The following is a 5,689-nucleotide window of genomic DNA, read 5'->3' on the forward strand; positions in this document are numbered from 1 at the left end:
AATGCCCTACATAGCGCACTAGACTTCAAACTATCAAAATAAATGTTCATGGTAAAAGAAGTCAGTTATCTTTGTGCTAGCAACTCTTTATAAGACTGTCAGTTATGATAAATTACTTTATCTTTTTTACGTACTTCAGGTATTTTGCAGGTCATTGAGATAGTTGAGGATGATGCGTTTTGATGTGTATGATAATATTTTCAAATAAGCAGTCTCTACTACCATCAGGTGTTAGTAGTTTTTTGTAATATTTAATATGTACATATGAAAGTATGTGTATGAAAAAATCTAAAGTGATAATAAATATGTTTAATAGCAATTATCTTGTGTTTTTTTCAGTGTATATATGGGGATAGGAAAATACATGAAGCTAAAGTACAATTATGCAAATAAATTGTATATATTGTTCTTTTGTTTCATTGGTTTTACAGAAAATGATTAGCTTTTTTTTTTTTTATTTATTTTTGAGAGACAGAGACAGTGCGAGCAAGGGAGGGTCAGAGAGAGAGGGAGACACAGAATCAGAAGCAGACTTCAGGCTCAAGTGTCAACACAGGACCTGACGCGGGGCTCGAACCCACGAACATGAAATCATGACCTGAGCCGAAGCCAGAAGCTTAACTAAATGAGCCATCCAGGCGCCCTAAGAAATATATTTTTAAAGATTCCAGAACAAACATTTCTTCCCATTTTGTAAAGGCATTTGTGTCATTTAAGCTGAGTTTGGTACTTGAGGGCTGTAGACTTTACGGGAGTACTTGACCAATTTGATTAAGATCAACAAATCAGCCAAGCTCTTAACACAGCGCTTCTCACATAAAGTAAGCACTCAATATTGAGTTGTTGGATATATGAATGCAGCTCTTCTGTCACTTCCTGTGATTGAGAACCAAATATGTATGGTTATGTGATCCTAGTTCAGTGCATTGATACCTTGAATGTACATCTAAATTGTGGAAGCCGCTTTTAGGCAATGGCTTGAGCAATGGAAACCTGAGCAAGGTAAAAGGGCCCACACTGAACACAGAGCTCAAAACAAAGAGGTTCATTAAGTGACTCACCTTGAAGTAACCATTGGTCCTGACTAATGGGCTACTTAAAACCAGGCACCGTTTCCAAGATTGCCAAAAAAGGGAAAATTCCATATGTCCCTTTACCCTGTAACTGCCCCTCACCACTGCCTCCCCGCAGACAGTCTCTCCTTCACTGTCTGGCCTGCTGCTCCCTTGCAGTGGTTTCTGGTCTCTTTTGTTTTGCTTGAGGCAAATACTCTCACCGTCTGGGCTGCTGGGTAGGCCCCCTGGACTCACCTAAGGGATCATGTTAAAATACAGCTTCTAACTGAGTAGGTGTAAGGTGGGTACTGAGATTCTTTCCTAACATGTTCCTGGCTGATGCCAACACTGCTCTGGAGATATTTGAGTTGCAAGAATCAAATTGTATTTTTATCCTAATTAAAAATAGATGCAGTGGGACGCCTGGGTGGCTAGCTGGCTCCGACTTAGGCCAGGTCATGATCTCGCAGTTGGTGGGTTTAAGCCCTGCATCGGGCTCTGTGCTGACAGCTCTGCTTCAGATTCTGTATCTCCCTCTCTCTCTCTACCCTTCCCCCCCCCAGCTCACTCACTCTCTCAAAAATAAATAAACATTAAAAAAAAAGAAACAGATGCTGGGAATACCCCAAAGTAGTAGTCCAACTTGAGGAATGCTGATATGGAGGACAAAGGCAAAAAAGAAAAAAAAAAAACTTCCTTGCAACTTACAGCCCCTTGACAAATACCTGAGACAGGCAGAGTGACCCTCCTCCAGAAGCTGAACTCTCTCGATGCAAAAAGCAACCTGACCTTGGCATTAGCAGACCTCCAGAATCCTGTAAGTCTTTCTTTAACATACAAAAATCCCTTTGAAAACTTACCTTGTCTCTACCCCTCCCTACAAAATAATATGTTAGCAATCATCCTCCAAACATATGGCCCACTGACACACATCTGAAGGGTCTCATGACTAAGGTTTTACTAGACAGACCTCAAGGTCCTGGAAACCTTGCTTCTAAATTCCTTAGAGACCTAACCCTATCCCTAAGCCCCTCCCAACTTCAAAGTATACGATCAGTCACTCCTCACAACCCCAGTGCAACCCTTTCTGCCCAAGGGTCCTGTCCCCGTGCTATAATAAAAACCACGATTTTTACGCTAATGTCTCAAGACATCATCTTTCTTGACCATTTGCTCCTGAACCCCAACATTTCACATGAATGCCATGGTATTTAAATTGTATTACAGGACAGTATTACAAAATTGGAAAGTAGTTGTAAAGCTGTACCTTTGTAACAGCAAATACTGGGTGCCCAGGGAGAAACAAGCCACACACACTCGGGGAATCAGAAGACTGTTTATTGTGCGCTGGTGCTGGCCCAGCGGAGTCACCTCCAAAGGCGGAGCCCTGAATCATGGCATCGGCCTCCTTTTATGGCAGGGATGGTAGGGGGTTGAGAGACAAAAGAAAAAGGGGAAGGGGGCCCTTATCAGTGGTGCTACATGGGTAATTGGTGGACATAGGGGGCAAACAAGATTACAGAAGCCAGAAGTACACAAAGGGAAGTCTCCAGCCTTGGGCATCTGGCTGGCCCCTTTTATCTTGTTTTTACTAGCTTTTCTTCTCACCTTAAATCTTCAGTTTTTAGGTAAATCCACCAGACATATTTTGAATATAATTATTGCTGTATTTCATAACTGAAGACAATTTTGCAAAGATTGTTAATTATCTATCTGAAATGGCAAAGCCAGTAACTATGCAGCCAGCTTCATATTAAGTTGTAGCCATGGTATTTTGGGGAGAAGCCAGAACTCTAAAATTGATTTTCAAATAAGGATAGTTATGTGCAGATGTACAACATAAGAAAACGGTGCCGATTTTGGGTGAAGATTCAGAAATTTCCGGAGATCATTTTTTCTTCTCTCATTATGTTTGAACTATTTTTCTAGGCATATAATTAAATTGGGCAATACTAAAGTTGATTGCTTTCAAATAGAAGATCTAAAAGAAAGAAACCTACTGGAAAATTACAAGTGGAAATTAAAATTAATCCTATTAAAATATGCCTGAATGAGATTTAAAACTTGACCTTTGTGTAAAAGAAATCTTGCTATTGTGGCCAGTAAATTTCCTAAAGCAACTTCCATGCCTCTTTATTTAATCATTATCAAATAATTCCATTGACTACTCAGCCTATAAAAATTTATATTTCCTTGGAATCCATCATTTTTAGGGACGATGTTTTAGAATTATACTCAACTAGGTTCTATGTTGCAGCAACACAAAAAAATTAAAATTATATTTATATTTGTTGCCTGAACCTGTTTTCTTGCTCCAGTGGGTTTTCCCCAGTGTTAACGCTACTCTTAGAAATGTTAGTTAAGGGGGCCTCTGGGTGGTTCAGTTGATTGAGCGTCCGACTCGATTTTGGCTTAGCTCAGGATCCTAGGGTCTTGGTATTGAGCCCTGCGTTGGACTCCTCGCTGAGTGTGGAGCCTGCTTGGGATTTTCTCTTTCTTTCCCTCTGTCCCTCTCTCCATCCCATGTTCTCTCTCCCTAAAATTAAAAGAGAAAGAAAGAAGGGGAGGGGAGGAGAAGGAAGGGAAAGGAAGGGAAGGGAAAGGAGGGAAAAAAAGAAGAGACATCAGGGCACCAAGGTGCATGAAAAAGGCCAGCCTAGGACAAGAGGTGCCAAAGAGGGAGCCTTCAGGAAAAGCCAAACCTGTCAACACTCTGATCTTGTACTTCCAGCCTCCAGAACTACGAGAAAATGAATTTCTGTTGTTTAAGCCATCTGTTGTGGTGGCCTGGGCAGCTAATACAGCATCGTACATGATACAAAGTAGGTGGAAATTCAGATCATGTGCCCTGGAAACCTTGCTAGATGACTCAGAGTGGCCCTGGTCATGAGGAAGAACGGAGTGACAAAGATGTTTGCAAAGAGTTGGGTTGAAATAGTTTCAGAAAATAAGCATGAAAAATGTTAAAAATTTTTAATGTTTATTTATTCATTCTGAGAGAGACACAGAGAGCCCAAGAGGGGAAACAGGAGCAGGCAGAGAGAGAGACAGAATGAGAAAGAGAGAAATTCCAAGCAGGTTCCATGTGAAGCATAGAACCCGATGCAGGGCTTAACCTCACCACCGTGAGATCATGACCTGAGCTGAAACCAAGAGTCAGACACATAACTGACTGAGCCACCCTGGCACCCACCCCAAAATTTTTTTATACTAAAAGCTAATGTTTAACTATTTCATCTATATCCCTTTAAGTATCCTGAGTTTGCTCAAAAACTTTGTTTTCATGAGCTTTCATTGGGGGAAATGGAAGATTATCTTGTAATTAGAATTTATGTAAATATGGTTTTATTTTTAGATTAGAATGAAGTGTAGCTCTAATATGAAGAAATATCTGTTTAGTACAGATCCTCAGTCCAATTAACTTTGGAAAGAAATTGACATCATTGTGTATAGAATTCACTTTATTAAAGTGAATTTTAAACAAATGCTGTTCTTGGATAAGTTTGGTGGGTGTTGGTCCTGTAGATATCTAGTATGAGTAACTACTTGTTTAAATAATACATTAATTTAGAACCCTCTCTTTTATCCCATGCTCTGGCAAGAGGTGGCCATTGTTTTCCAGTTCATAGAAAATGCTGGTATTCACTGAGGTCCAATGGAGATGTCCAGTGATGTCTTCCCATTTCTTTTTCTTTCTGGTGTTCTTTTTTTCTTCAGAATCTATGTGGGCATTTCTCATCCTAATGAGTTACAGATAGTCTCAAATTATGCATTTTCTTGAAATGTTTATACAGAAAACAGTCTGTCTGTTCCCAAGTTCCTCAGCAGAGATATCACACTACTGAGAAAGGACTTCACTTTGAACTAGGACATGCTCCAAGGTGAGGATACACGAAGTAGTGATTATGAAACAGGAAACCTAAACACAAGTTTTCTAGGCTAGTGATCTCCCGGACAGAACTGACAAAATGCGTGCATAGACCCTCTTCTTTAAAATTTCCCTACCAGAGAAATTCCCTCCGAAATCAGAAGCCATTGTACCAATCTAAAGATCTTTGCTTCAGAGAGGAGAAACCTCGTGAACCATGAGACATAAACAAAAATAGAAATACTATTATTGCCTTGCATTAAAATAAACATGAAGAGATACATTGAAAATAGGTAATAGGCTATAAAGTAAAGCATCAATTTTGGCTAAAGTGGGGATTTAGGTGCATGTACGTTCCAGGCAAGTGAACCTTAGGTGCTTCCCAATTCTGCCTAGTCCAGAGAATATAGTGACATGCACATAAAGGGCATCGTTCTTGTGAATAAGCACCCAGGGTCTAAAAGAGGTTGAACTACAGGATGCCCATGACACTGGCAGTGTGTTTTCCCAGGGATCCCAGTAACAACTATCACCAGTTGCCACAGGTGCCTGATTCCTGCAGCACCGAGTATGATGCTGTGGACACAATAGATGGTTATTAAGTGCAGATTAAACCAGTAAGTGTCTTGTCAATGTCATTTTGGAAAGCTGGAGAAGGGTCGGTAGTGGGGACTTATAATTTCATTATAACCTTAAATTACTCTCATCATACAGGTATTTCTGCGGTACATACAGAAGAATGTGAAATGTATAGCATTACAGGCCT

Source organism: Suricata suricatta, chromosome 7 (genome assembly GCF_006229205.1).
Source record: "Suricata suricatta isolate VVHF042 chromosome 7, meerkat_22Aug2017_6uvM2_HiC, whole genome shotgun sequence".
NCBI classification, from domain to species: Eukaryota; Metazoa; Chordata; class Mammalia; order Carnivora; family Herpestidae; genus Suricata; species Suricata suricatta.